Source organism: Zea mays, chromosome 5 (assembly GCF_902167145.1).
Source record: "Zea mays cultivar B73 chromosome 5, Zm-B73-REFERENCE-NAM-5.0, whole genome shotgun sequence".
Lineage (NCBI taxonomy): Eukaryota > Viridiplantae > Streptophyta > Magnoliopsida > Poales > Poaceae > Zea > Zea mays.
The window spans coordinates 195182704-195197916 of NC_050100.1; the positions used below are offsets into that span (position 1 = coordinate 195182704).

At 41.1% G+C, this 15213-nt stretch overlaps 1 pseudogene; it reads right to left on the reverse strand.

Annotated features, from left to right (window-relative positions):
• Positions 1-7882: 7882 nt before the first annotated feature.
• LOC103627493 (uncharacterized) lies at positions 7883-14676 on the reverse strand (annotated as a pseudogene).
• Positions 14677-15213: the final 537 nt, after the last annotated feature.

Consider the following 15213-nt stretch of genomic DNA (forward strand, 5'->3'; position numbering starts at 1 on the left):
TCATCACTCATCAAAACATACTTGAAAGTTGTACGCTGAATGTTCTTACCTGTCCTGATATTGGGATTTCATAAATAATTAGTTACGGGCGTCCTCCAATCACTTGCATCGGCTTCATTATCAGACGAATCAATTAGGAGAACTTTCCTAGTAATCTCGGACGGTCCGGAGTCTTTACTCAGACGGTCCGCGACCTGGGGAATTGGCCCTGCACAAGTTATCAGATTTTCAGTGTTGTGAAATCTCCCTCGTTTTATCCGATAACCTGATGCATCTTGTGCCAAATTGTTAGCTCTATGATTCTCAACTCTAGAGATATGTTGAATACTGAATTCGTCAAAAGAATGAATTATGCCCCAACATTTTTCAAGGTAACTATTTAGAGTACCATCAAAACATTGATATTCTTCTAACACCTGTTGGACGATCAGCTGAGAATCACCAAATGCCTTCACATGTTTTACTCCCATATAATTTAAAAGTTCCAGGCCAAACAAAAGGGCCTCATATTCGGCTTGATTGTTAGTGCAATAAGTTTTCAATCGACTAGACATCACTTGGTGAAACAAGTACGATGCCAATTCCTTGCCCCTCATTGCAAACTGATCCATCAAAATATAAAGTCCAAGGAGTAATAGTGAGGTATGACATGTATAGTTTATGAGTATCATTAATCCGATGTTCTACAATAAAATCCGCTACGACCTGGCCTCTCATAGATTTCAATGGTTCATAGGCCAAGTCATATTCTATGAGTGCATAAGCCCACTTACCAATTCTATCACTCATAATTGGGTTATGCAACATGTATTTGATCACATCGACTTGACTAGAAACAGTGTAATGACTAGACAGTAAATAACATCTACACTTGGTGCATGCATAAAACAAACATAAGCATAACTTCTCAATAAAAGTGTACCTCGTTTTAGCATCCACCAACCTCCGATTTAGATATGTCACCACATGCTCCTTTTCTTCAGTTTCTTGTGTCAGAACAGCCCCAATGACCTTATCTTCAGCTGCAATGTATAATCAGAATGGTACTCATGCTCGTGGTGCTTTTAATACGGGAGCCGAAGACAAGTATTTTTAATGAGATTAAATGCTTCCTGGTGCTCTGCCCCCCTAGCGAATTCGGCATCATTCTTAAGCCGAAGGATAGGGGTGAAGGCATCAATCTTCCCGGCTAGGTTAGAAATAAACCTTCGTAAATAATTTACCTTGCCGAGAAACTTCTGCACTACGACCTTACAGGTCGGAGGTCCCACATTCCGAATAGACTTGATTCGGTCAGGGTCTATCTGTATACCATGTTCATGGATGACAAATCCTAAAAACTTACCAGCCGACACTCCAAAAGCACATTTACGTGGGTTCATTTTCAAACCATACCGACACATTTTATCAAAGGCTTTGCGCAAATTAGCTACATGAGAACTAAACTCAGCCGATTTGACTACAATATCATCAATGTAGACTTTCACAGTGTTTCCCAACAGCTCATGGAAGATCAAATTCATAGCCCTCTGATAAGTAGCACCAGCATTTTTCAGACCAAATGTCATGACAACCCATTCAAATAAACCAATGAAGCCTAGACATATAAAGGTCATTTTAGACGCATCTTCTTCGACCATGAAAATCTGATTATATCCGGCATTACCATCAAGAAAGCTAATAATTATATTCCCCGATGCATTTTTGATTAATGTGTCGGCTATGGGCATGGGATACTCATCTTTAAGAATTTCTCTATTTAAATTGCGAAAATCAATGCATACTCTAAGCTTACCTGACTCCTTCTTCTCCACCGGCACAATATTGGAGACCCACTCTGCGTATCTGCAAGGTCTAATAAAATCAGCTTCTAGCAGCTGGTGGATTTCGTCCTTGATTCGTGGGAGAAGGTCTGGACGAAATGTTCTAGCTTTCTGCTTGAAAGGTCTAAAACCGAACTTAATGGGCAGCCGATGCTCTACGATCTCTCGGCTTAATCCCGGTATCTCAGTGTAATTCCAAGCAAAGCAATCCAAATATTCCTTCAATAGACCGATCATTTCATTTCTAGGATCGGTCTCCAGGATCTTGTTTACAAAAGTCGGCCTTGAAGTTTTACCATCTCCTATGTCGATCTCCTCCAAAGGATCGACCGATGTAAACCCCTATCCTAGTTTATTGAGATCTCTGAATTCCTCTATCATGTCCCCCACAGAGGGATCAAATGATCTTTGTGTGATGGTGGACTCTTCGGTTTTGGGGGCCGGATCATCCGTGATACTATCTTTACACTATGGTAGATGTTCGGTCTTAAAGACCAAACTATTTTGGGAAAAACCGGACCATCCGGCCTCAGAAGCCGAACTGTCCGTGACCAAGGACTCATGAATTTTGTGTGTACTCGTCATTTAAACTTTATTTAGGATTTAGCCGATTCTCCATCGGCTCTAGCATTGCAGGAATGAAACCCTTCTTATCTATACTTATGAACTGGTAATCAGAAAAATCTACTTCTATGAGACATGTAGCAGTCTCATAAGTCCAGAGTACAGGGGCATCGGCCACAGCGATACAAGCCGATACATCAGCATGTACTTGTTCTACATCATCGTCTACCCATTGTATTAACATTTGATGTAATGTAGAAGGTATACATTGGTTGGCATGAATCCAATCTCTGCCTAGGATTAGACTATAATTACCTTCTACATTAGCGACGAAGAATGCAGCAGCAAGGGTCTTAGTCCCGATGGTTAATTCAACAGACATGACTCCCCTGGCTTTGATCGAACTATCAGTTCCAACACCGCTGAGGGTCATGTTGGTTTTGACAAGTTCATCATCTTGTTTACCTAATTTTCTGTATAATGAATAAAGCATTAGATTTACAGCCGCCCCTCCATCTACCAACATTTTAGCAATAGGTATCCCATCAATGTGACCGCGCACAAAGAGCGGCTTTAAATGATTTACCGATTCATTTGGTTTAGTAAAGGCGGCTTCTTTAGGACCAAAATCAAACTGGGCAACAACAGGTTCATCGTCGTCGACAATAGTACAATCGGCGGAAAATGTAATAACATTTACATCCATACCTGGGCACTCTGGAGAAGCTTCATGGTCGACCAGGTCTTCTCCTAGTAGGTCGTCCTCCTCCATTGATGTTGGTACGTCGTCGAAGGCGTCCTGGTGTGGTGCGGACGGTCCGGACTCAGGGGTCGGACGGTCCACGCCTGGTGCAGATGGTCCGGTCCTGTTAGCCAGGCTGTCTGCCATACCTGCAGGGTGCTGCACAAGTGTTGTTTTATTTTATATTTTTGTGGTTGTTTACTTTTCCTCAACGGCCTTTGGTCTCCATTTCTTTTGCGGTGGCGAGTACTGTGGATGTGTGTCATTGAATATCTTTTCTGCCTCCTTTTCCTGGTTCTCTTTTGCTCTTAATCGCTGTAATTTTCGCTTTTGGGACTGTGTTAATCCTGCTGGGCATCATCGAGGCATGGAGTATTTTGGATCGGCTATTTTGATGGTAGCCGTATCTTATGTTTTGTTTGTGTTGGCCGATTCACCAAAAATCATTGGCCCTTCACTTTCTTTCTGTATGACGACATCCGCTCTACCTATTTTGATGATGTCCTTTTTTGTCATTCTTTCAGTTGCTGCAGGCATATGCCCCCCTGTCGGATTGGTCGGCCTTTGAGGCCGAGTAGTCCGGCAATCTTATTGGGCATGTATCTGGTGACCTGATTGAGAGGCACTCAATCGGTCTTGTACTGGTGGTGCCAACCTGTTGAATACAGATGTTTGGGGTGCCCCCCAAGTGGGGTACTGTAGCATCCCAAATGGGTATGGTGGCATGCCCCACATTTGATTCGGGACATATGGTGGAGTTATGTATGCGTATGGATATGGCATAGGTGGATATGGGGGTGGAGGTGTCCATGTAGGTATGTTAGGTCTTAATTGGACAGTATGACCTTCCATTTTTCGATTGGTGAGGTGGTCCAATCAGTCTTACCTCATATTGCTCACGAATGGGCGAGCGACGTCGCTTTGCTGGCCGGTCACTGGGATCGGCCTTCTTTTTCACATATTTGGACAATAATTCATCGAAAGTTGGGCCGGATATAACCAACCGACCAACTGTTTTAAATGTATTTGTTTTTCATGTACCTATCTCTGGTCGTCGTGGTTTGAAGGTACGTAGTCGTTGCGGGCCTTGAGTATGATTAGACCGTCCGCTAGAATTCCCCGGACCATCCGGCGTGGTCCTAGATCGTCTGCGCCTCTGCGTCGGATCGTCCAAGATGCGCAGCACGGGCTTCTGCCCCTTGGTCTGTGCTTGCCCCCCAGCGCTGGAGGTCGTGATGGTCACCTTAAGAGTCTCCCCTCCATCGGGAGTCTTCTCGACCACCACTTTCCTGCAAGAAATTTTATGATTCCCATCGGCCTCTCTTGTGTTGCCGATGATTATCTCTTTGTCTTTGCCCTTGTCGGCTGTGTTTGGCCGAACCAGGATCCTCTTGCCCTCAAGATCGATCATGTTCATAGGAAAGGGCTCCGTGTCCACCTGCATTTTCTGAAATTTCAATCGTCCTTTGTTAATGGCCGATATAATCTGTCGACAGAATACATTACAATCATTAGTGGCATGAGAAAATGAGTTATGCCACTTGCAGTATGCATGACGTTTCAGCTCGTCGGCGGATGGAACAATGTGATTTATTTTAATGTTGTCATTTTTGAGTAATTCATCAAATATTTTATCACATTTACCAACATTAAATGTAAATTTAACCTCCTCTTGTCGTTTCTTTTGAACCGACTACATGGAGGAACAAGCCGAAGATTTGGCCTGCTTTGGCCAAACCATTTCAGCAGCGTATACTTCTGTTGATTCGACGTCCGAGCTACTTTGGTCGCACTCTACTATATGGACATTGTGACGAATGGTTTTGGCAGTCTCTTTGCTTCGGCTTTCATAGGCCAAAGCTCTCTGGTGTAATTGTGCTAGCGTGAAAAATTGGATGCCTTCTAATCTTTCTTTTAAATAATATCGCAGTCCGTTAAAGGCCAATACTGCCAGCTGTTTTGCAGCTAAGTGTATTGGGAAGCATCGGTTTCTTATATCCCGGAACCTCCGGATATATTCATTAACCGATTCGTTCTTCCCCTGTCGCAGGGATACTAGGTCTACCAGATCTAATTCATAATCACCGGAAAAGAAGTGATCATGGAATTTTTGTTCTAACTCCCCCCATGATAGAATAGAATTAGGAGGTAAAGTGGCGTACCATGCGAACACGGTTCCTGTTAAGGACAATGAAAATAAACGCACGCGAAATGCTTCTGTGTCGGCCAATTCTCCTAATTGTGCTAAGAACTGGCCTATGTGTTCGCGCGTGTTTTTCCTTGGTCACCCGAAAATTTTGCGAAATCGGGTATCCTGGTTCCCTGTGGGTATGGGTGGTTATCAAATCAGCTGTCATAAGGTTTCCTATATGATTGCCCCCTAGGGACCATGCTTACTCCGAGCTTATCTCGGAACGCCTCGGCTATTTCCTCCCTCACTATATCAATGACAGCCGGTGCGATCGAGACCATCGGCTCTCTGGTCAAACATAGGTGGAGTTGGCTGGATATTGGTATGTTGTCGTCTCCCCCCATGGGCTTGAGCTATGTGGTGCATTGCCATTTGCCCTATATGGCTCATAGGATTGATCGTTCCTTTCCGGCCTTCTAGGCGGGGCCAGAAAGCTTTCCTGGGCTCTGGATTTTGTATTAATGTGCTGATGCATTGCATAGTGTGATGGGAAGTGTTGCTGGGACGGGTGAGGATTTAGGTAACAATCCTCCTCAAATAAGTCATGCGCGGACTGTCCGGACATTGGCCCGGACCGTCCGTGATTATATGCGGACCGTCCGTCGTTGTATGCGGACCGTCCGACTGGGTAGTTTAGATTATATGCCCTATGTTGTGGCTCGGGTGCATGTCTGGGTAACTCATTAAAAATGGGCCCAGTCGTGGCTGGCCCGGACGGTCCGCGCTCACGTGCGGACGGTCCGGGCATGTGCAGATCAGCTGATTTACTGCCGATTTGCGGTTGCTCAGGGTATGTGTCCATCGGCATCCCATAAAGGGGTTGTGACTGGTCGTGACAACCTATAGCCGATGTATTACGCGTGTTACCCCCTAATTCAACCTCGTGCGAAGGAAAATTTGCAATACTAGATTTATCAAATGCACGTACTAGTCTCCTATAATCGTTTTGCATACCCCCTATGATATTTTGCATTTTTCTCGCTGTTCATCTACATAATTCTTAAGAGATTGTAGCTCGTTTGTATTACTTACATTGGGGATATCTGGTGTGGGTCGGAGCGAAGCCGGATCCGTCGCCCATTATCGGACGACTTTATTGTTCCTGTCCACCTTGAAGTTGGCCAGGAACTTCGCTCTCGCCTCTTGAATTAGCTGCTCCTTATGCTCCTCGGACTAGAGCTGTTCGTTAGCCGGCAAGGTTTCCCAAGTCGGCTCTATAATGTTGTTGGGGGAGACTTCAGAACTATCCCTTGAACCGGCCATTGAGGGCCGATTTGATGGGTCTAGACGTGTTATGTCACACCCGGTTTTGGAAGGTAAACCGAATGCGAACCATGTACGTGCCAGGATCAGAAACTCACGTACACAGCGATTACATAATTGGACATCATCACACAATGCTCGAAATAAATAGCGGAAAGGTACTTGATTACATCAAGATGTCCAAGACATCCATAGAGTCTATTACATAGTCATTGTTCGACATAATTATCAAAGTGCGGAAATACGAAACGTGGAAGCTAAGCCTACATAGGCAACTGACTGGGGGTTTGCCACTAAGAAAGAACTAGAACTCGTCATATTCCTGTAACTCCTCGAAGTCCTCCATGTTGTCAGCATCACCTCCTGAGCACTGAGTACAATGGGGGCAACCTGGGTGGGGTGGTGTGTAAAGCAAGGGTGAGTACACATCAACGTACTTAGCAAATGTCCTGTTTGGCTAAAGTGGACTAGCTGCATGTGGAGTTAAGGTTAAGCAGTTGCTTTTAGTTGGTCAAGTATTTATTATTATTAGTAGAGCCAAGTTTTAGTAATAAACCCAGTTATTACCCAGAAGTACCTCCTCAAAAGAGGAAATACCAGAGATCAGATTTTATATCATCATTGTTAACCATCATCATAAAAGTAACCATTGTTCTTCTAATCGAAGAGGATCCCAAGGCTGCTCATAATTGCGAGCACGGCTGATATCACTACAACACATGTGACCTTCTATGACATTTAGATTACGTCACCAACAATGGTATTTTTGTCATAGCATAAGTGGTTGTGACGACTTTATGACAAAAACACTGTTGTCACAGAAGTGCCGTGTTAAATCACCTTCTATGACGAATGGTTAATAAACGTCACAGATTTAATGACGACCACATATTTTCGTCATTAAAATATGATGCTCCAAATCATCATAGATGAGGGAAAACATCATTAAGTGTAGCACTGGACAGGTTGCCACATGGCTGATGACGTGGTGATATGATGTGGCAGGTAACGTGGCAAAATTTTATGACAGATATAGTCGTCATAAATAAGCTTACATGGATGCTGATGTGGCAATAACTTTGTGACAATAAATTTCATCATAAAATGGATGACGTGGCAGATGACGTGTCAAATAAATTATGACGAAATTTATTGTCACAAAACACTTGTATGGTTGATGACATGGCAGGTGACGTGGCAATCATATTGTGATATTTTGGTTCATCACTAAATACATTGATGCCTACAACCATCCAAAACATAATGCATATATTTCACAATCATTTAAAGTCACAACTGTTTCCAACATCCATATATTTCAAGCATAATATGTCCAACACACAAAAGAACATGGTCCATAATTCTTTAACCAGACAAGTACTAAAACTCTATAGCAAGAGAACACATATAATAGACTGTAAGTTGCAGTTCCATATAGCAAACATAAGGATAAAAAGAGGTCCACAGTTTTGTGAGATGTGTCTTCAGGATGGTTGACACCAGCATCTTAGCAAGCATGCCTAAGGATTCACCTGATCACGACTAATACTTAATATCTGTCGAAGTAGGATGCTATTTTCTGCTAAGGACTTCTTTAAATCTGCAATCTCAGTTGATTGATTAGCAATGGTTGCCTCAGATGCTTGTGACTTGGCTTTTAAGGTATCCATATCTTCTCGAAGTCCATCTTTTTCTCGCCTCTCATTGTCCAATTGAGACTGAAGCTCTTGCATTCTTGCTGAAACAGTCCCTGTGTTGCTTCTCTTGGAGGAGGGCAAAAGGCCAGCATTGTGAAGAAATTTACTTGAACCCGATAGCACATTGGAAACAACTTCTGTTGCAGACTTTGCAAGCTGTCCATCTTCAGCTGGTGTTGCCACCATTGCTTCCATATCACCCTAGCATAAGTATTAAAACTTAATATAGTGTAATACAAATTGGAATGTAGTAACAAAGAGAAAAACATGTACTTACTATGGCTTTCTGAACAACTTCACTAAATCCTTTTTTCTTGCTGCAATGCATCTCTTTGAAAAGACCAATTGCACTAGGTTCGACATCTTTATATTTTTCTTGTCTCTGAAATGAAGTCAAATAAATTTGATCAGCATGGAGATCAAAACATAAATTAATTTCAATGCAACAATTTGATCAGCATGGAGATCAAAACATAAGCTAATTATAGCAAGGTTTTCTCATGAGTAATTAAATGATAGCAAAAGTATACATCAGCTACTAATAAAACTATCAGGTCTGAATTCTTAGCTACTAATACATCAGCTGCTATGCAAAATTATACATCAGCTATCAACAACTAATACATCAAGTGTTAATCGCCTACAGTTGCTATAGTGCAACTGTTGTTGGCCTGGTGTTACTGCAATGCAGCAGCAAGATGCAATTGCTTCCAAAACAATAACAAGTGAACATGTTGGAAGACAATTGGCACACAACAGTGGACAATGCCATGAACATGATTATGTGCTTCATTCAGGTGTATATGCTAACAAACAGGAACCAGGAACTAGGAACAATGCTATAAATACACACTGCTGCTAGCAAAAAGCCACTCAATTAGATGCAGCTACACTACTGTAAATACACAAAAAATATTGTTGAAAAAATAGACAACCAGGAATCAGTGTATACACTAACAAACAAAAGATGTGACTCAAATATTAGAGATAATGAAGCGATTGTGTTGGTAGCAGTAGCCATTCATACAATAACCAAGATTGTGAGAAGCAACAAGTTCCTCCAAGCATAACATAATTAGTTTCTTACCACTACATAACCTTTTGCAACATATGATTGAGATCCTGTGCACTGTGGAAATTGCACCTTCTCACGATTAAGTTTGTTCTTCACACAATTGTTCTATATGTAAAATACAATTGTAAGGTAGACAAAATAGCGATAATAAATTAATAGATTATGTTTATGAATATACAATCAACTTTAGTCATAAAACGAGTGCAACTTGCAACATATTTTCATAATTGTAGGAGGTATCTTTTCATCATAAATACAGAACAAAAACAGACTACTTTTAGAGGATAATATGGACATTGAAAAGCATATAAGAAACTTCAATAATTTTGTCTTGGGTTACATTAATATTGAGTGAAGGTAAATAATAAGTCTGTCAACTCATATATCACATGGAAAATTCAGAAATTCAGAATACTGGTTGAAACTGAAATGGTTGCTTGCTTGCTGTTCTTGCAGCGAGTAAGACAGAAAACTGGTTAAACTGAAACAGTTGTTGAACCATTTGCTGTTGAAACTGAACTGGTTGCTGCTTGCTGTTATTGCTGATCAGAAAACAATTTTTGGTGCGCTTGAAAGTGAACTGCTTGCTATTGAAAATGAACTAGTTGCTGCTTGCTGTTGTTGCTAATCATAATTTTTAGAAATCATGTTGCTTGCTGCTAGCATCAGAATTCTTGCTGCTTCATTTCTTACAGCATGACAGCAAGCAACACCTTCATTTGATGGAATGGCAAGCAGCACTTTACCAACAGCAAGCAAAACTTGGCCATGACCGTGTTAGAGAAGAGAGCGAGGAGGGAGAGGGAAGGGCAGATTAGTCCTACACCCATAATACTCAATTAAATTATGTTGGCCAAAAAAATATCACTGTGATGTACAAGGTGTTTTTGTAGCCATTAGGAAACTGCTCATTTTGTAGCAAACTAGTGTTCTCATGTCCTAAATGAGGTAACATGCAAGAGGCTCTGATAATGATCAATACAGGCCACACATAAACGGTTACTGAACTATTGGAGGTGGAATCAACCACTAGGTTCTCAAATAGTACTAACAAAGAACAATTTTCCCAAGAAAAAGAAAAGTTGCATTCCAAACACTTCATAAATGAAAATATTATTTATATAGAGGGATAAGTGGAGCTTGATCGCAAATACCTTGTGGTTTGGGCTAGACCACATTTGTACCAACTCTCTCCATTGATCATCAGTCATACATGAAACAGGTGATGTAGTCCTCACTTGATTTGCAGGAACTCCAGTGAAGTACTTTTTTTCAGCCTATACCTCATTTGGCGTTGTCCACCCTTTAGCATATCAACACATGCATCTTTTACTGCATTACTCTCAACATGCATGGTGAATTGACCCAAGCAAAGAAGTGGTGACTCTATGATACTCAATTGAAAAGGGCAATGAACTGTAACTGAACAAGTGAGGGGAAAATGACTTACAACAAGCTTCCCAATGTAGTCTGTAATTTTACCCTCGTTCTCTTGCTTCTTGTACTCCTTCCAGTGCGGAAATATTGGAATGTGTTGCCTCAGATGATCCCACCCTCCGATGCAAACTTTGCAGCCTGAATAGGTGGCTCTGGCCTTCGCTTCCCATTAGAGATTTGGATTAGAATCTTAGTGCCTAACCCTCTGCTCAAGGATTCAAGTTGTTTGCCCCTACTTCTTTGCCTTGGTACCAATTTTGGTGATTAGCATCATAAAAGGCAAAAAGATATTAAATTTTCAAACTAGCAGAAACAATCTAGTGAATGGCAAAGATCATATGGGTTCTGGTGCATGTGAGCATTTTCCCTAGACAGAGCAGAACATACAGTAATATCTAGACAAATATGCAACTTCATTGCTCTAGCCTTGTTCTATGTTTAACAGCCCAATAATCAAAAATCAAGTACTAGTTGCATCTGTTACCTACACATGCATTCTATAACTGAAATCTGTATATAGAGGATTTGTTACCTACACATGCACTCTGTTACACAAAGATCTTTGTGCTCAGGCTTTTTATCAATATTATATATAGCTACTACAGATCATGAGAATGACAGATTAATTTATTTGAGAAATTTTAGATTATTTGATACATTAATAAATGCATTGAATAACAAATAATCACTTGCCTTCATCTCTATTGTGGTCATTGACCTCAGTTTGTGTGGGAGAACTAGGTTGTGCAGCAGTAGCCAGGCCTGCGGTGTAATCTTGCTCAGTGGCAACACTTGAAGTAAATTGTGTTGCAGCAGCCAAGTTTTGGGTCGATTCTTGGTTTGTGGTGGCTCTTGAACCAGCTTGTGTAGTAGTAGTTAGGCTTAGGGAGGATTGTTGATTTATGGCAGCACTCCTTTGCCTAGTGAATCTAATCTGTTGTCCATGAACATCAGGGGCCACAACCCTTTTAGAACCTCGTGTTTGTTGTGTAGGTTTGTCAGCAACATGAGTTGGGTTGTGGCTACGTACACCTTGTGCAACATGGGAATCCTGTAGGTATAACACAATAATCATGTGCATATCAATTTGTTTGCAAATGCAAGTGTAATGATATATAACATGAGGAAACAAATAGATGAATTAGAAACTTGCTTACCTCCTCTGGATCAGAGCCTTCACTATCCTCGCCGTCAAACAAAGACCCAGATTCCTCTGTACCATCATATTTTCTCTTTACTCGTAGCAGTCATCATTGTGCGTAACTGATTAATCCCAAGCCGTTGGAACATCTGATTGTTCCTCATCACATTTGCTTCCCTTTGTTTCTCATACTCAGTAGAAGTGATTTCTGTACATTAATGACATGATTTGATAAATAATAAATCACTCTAAAAATAATAGAAGACAAATGCATGTACTGACCCACAAGAACACAGTAGCAAAAAAAGAAAACACTAAAAACATTAGAAAAGAAGGAATGAAATCCCAATTTGAAAATGGATGGAATAATCACTAGATAATGTATTAGTACTGTACACAGTAGAGAAATTTCTTTGGTATGTTATTATTACTAGTGGCAAGGCAACAACTATTCTTTGATATATGAGACATTTATAAAAACTGGCTGCTAGTGGTAAAAAATACTGAACAATGAAACCACATTTGAACTAGGTAAAAAATCTTCAAGGGATGCACTTAAGAACATTAGTTGGAGTGTATCTGCCACAACTGGGCTAAGTTTTTAGCCAAAACTTTCAACTAATTGTTTAGAAAACTAGCTTGCAAAACTCATGTAATTTGGACTAAGCCCCAGCAAATAACTACCAATTGATCCAACGAAGACTCTTACTCATATTCATTCGACTAAAAAAATTACAGTCTGTACAAGCCTCAGCACACTGAACGTAGTGAGATTTCTCGGACTCAATATTTACGGTCTGTACAAGCCTCAGAACTATCGACTGAAAAATTACAATTCATACTTATTACTACTTACTATATAAAAAGGAACAAACTGAATAGGCCATGCTCATTGGTCAGTCGTGGGTACCAATCTCGGACTCAATTTCAGTTTTTGCAGTCCTCTGACAATTTGAAGTTTGTAATGTGCTTTGTGTTGTTCAGGGAACAATTTATGTGAGGATGGCAAGAAGTACGGCACCGAGAACACTTGTAGCAGTGGAAGCACACTGTCGAAGTTGGTGTTAAGTTTTGCTAAGGTACGATCCATGATGGAAAAGGAAAGGGGTAACCTGCTGAAAGCCCTTGGCACACAGGTATTAGTCATTGTTGCCTTTATATCCATGATGTATGAATGCACTGGATTATGGAATATGAGCCATATATGTTTTCCGCATTACACTTGGAACAATTCCTAATTTGTGATGTACTGATAGGATAGTAATATATGTTAGGGTGATTTCTTCTAATTAAATACCATGTATCTAGAACTTGCAACGGTTAAATACTTGTAGTGGATTGAAACTGCCAGTCAACGGTTAAATACTGAAGAGGATTGATAGTGTCAGTTTTAGGACCTTTTCTTAATTTCTTGTTCTTATGTTTAATGAGAGTCCAAATTTTACCCGTAAGTGCCATAATATTCTTTCATACTTCGTACATTTTTCTAACAATCAAACTCGTACAAATATTGTTTTAAGTGAAGCAAACTGACATCAGGTTGCAGAACCCCTGAGGGCTATGGTTATGGGAGCTCCTATGGAGGATGCTCACCACCTCGCCCAAAGGTACGATAGAATGCGTCAAGAAGCTGAAGCGCAGGTGATTTCGCTATGTATTACACTATTGCATAATGAGTTTACCTTTACCTTTTGTCTTTGTATCTCTTTATTAACAAGGGGGCATATCCATTGTCACTTTTGTTTCTGGTGCCAAGCTGTATTTACATGAATCTTACTGACTCAAATATACATGGTAGCAAGGTTATTAATCGGCTAGTTATCACTAATCGCCATGTTACTGGGTGACTAATCGCGATCAGTCAACGACCAGGCCAACTAATCAACCTTGGTTGGTCTAGTCTATATAATCATTTTGTACATACCAGGACATATATTTAGGGATACATACCACATACTATATACTTATATAATATAAATCAAGCATCAAAGCAATATTGCAGCAGGGTGCAGAGGAAAGAGGTGTGAGTGTGACCCAGCATTGAGTCAGATCTGGAGGAGGAGCTCATCTTCGTGCTCCCTTGGACTTGGATTGACATAGCTCAGGTGGAGAAGAGAATCAGCGAGCTTCCTCTATGGCCTATCTGTCCACAAGCTTCCATGGATCCCTGCAACTTGCGCCCCCCACGAGATTCCCTGTGCCTTGTGCACCGATGGCTACAGCAAGGAAAAGAAGCAGCATCTGGAGGGAGGAGCCATGGGCGCACAACAGCTGGAACTAGAAGGGAGGATGAGAAGAAATGCAACTCTAGCATGGCAGGACAGTAGGAATGGCTTTAGAGGTAATTGGAAAACATCCTTTTTAGTATTTTATAAAGATGACTCACTGTTTTATCTCAATGATTTTTTCTAGCTTTACAATTATGATGTAATATTCTGACTAATACACTGAATAAAATTGCTATCCTTGTTCGGTTGCTTCATTATTGGCATAGTTAGTTTTGGATACCTCATCCATACATTTTACTCGCTATGTACTGAACCATGCCCATCACTAGAACAAATGAACGCCTGATTAGAGGAATAAGGTACACTTTGCAGCATAGGAAAAACAAGATCCAGTACCCTAAACTGAAAGAGATACAAAAGGTGGGGATTCTTAGACCTGTCGAATCTGAGAGCGGTTGAAATTTACCTGGTGAGGGTTCCCTTGTGCTTTGTATTCCCTTCCTCCCTGGAGGCATGGTGTCTTCGGATCGGCTGAAGGACGCGGAAGCCGTGAAGCCGCCCGTGCAGGTGAAGTCCCTCCCGCCGCCGCCGCCGTATGGTGAGGTCGGTGCTCAGTATAGGGAAGTTGCAGGGGATAAGGAAAGATGCTGCCAAGGAGATAAGAAAAGATGCTGCTCGTGGGACGTGGGGTCCGGACGTGCGGGTTCAGCGATTAAAAAATGCAAAAAAGGTTCTGTAATTAATCAAAAAATGAGTTCGCTGCTGCAGCCGGGAATCGAACCTGGGAGCTCTTGCAGCGTGAGATGTTGTGATATACCATTGCAATAAGTGAGATATTCGTTGATGTATGGGAAACAACTCTATTTGTATGAAAACAACTCTATTTCTATGGTTTAAATGGCTTTCGAAGCCAAAAAAAATTAAATAAATACCAAACATGGTTAAAAATAGTGAAACTTGGTATGGAGTCATAATTTGGTCCTAGTTGCTTGTGATAAAAAATTCAGAGGATTATACAAAAGTTAGTTTGTAGATTGTTTACAAGCGGTCAC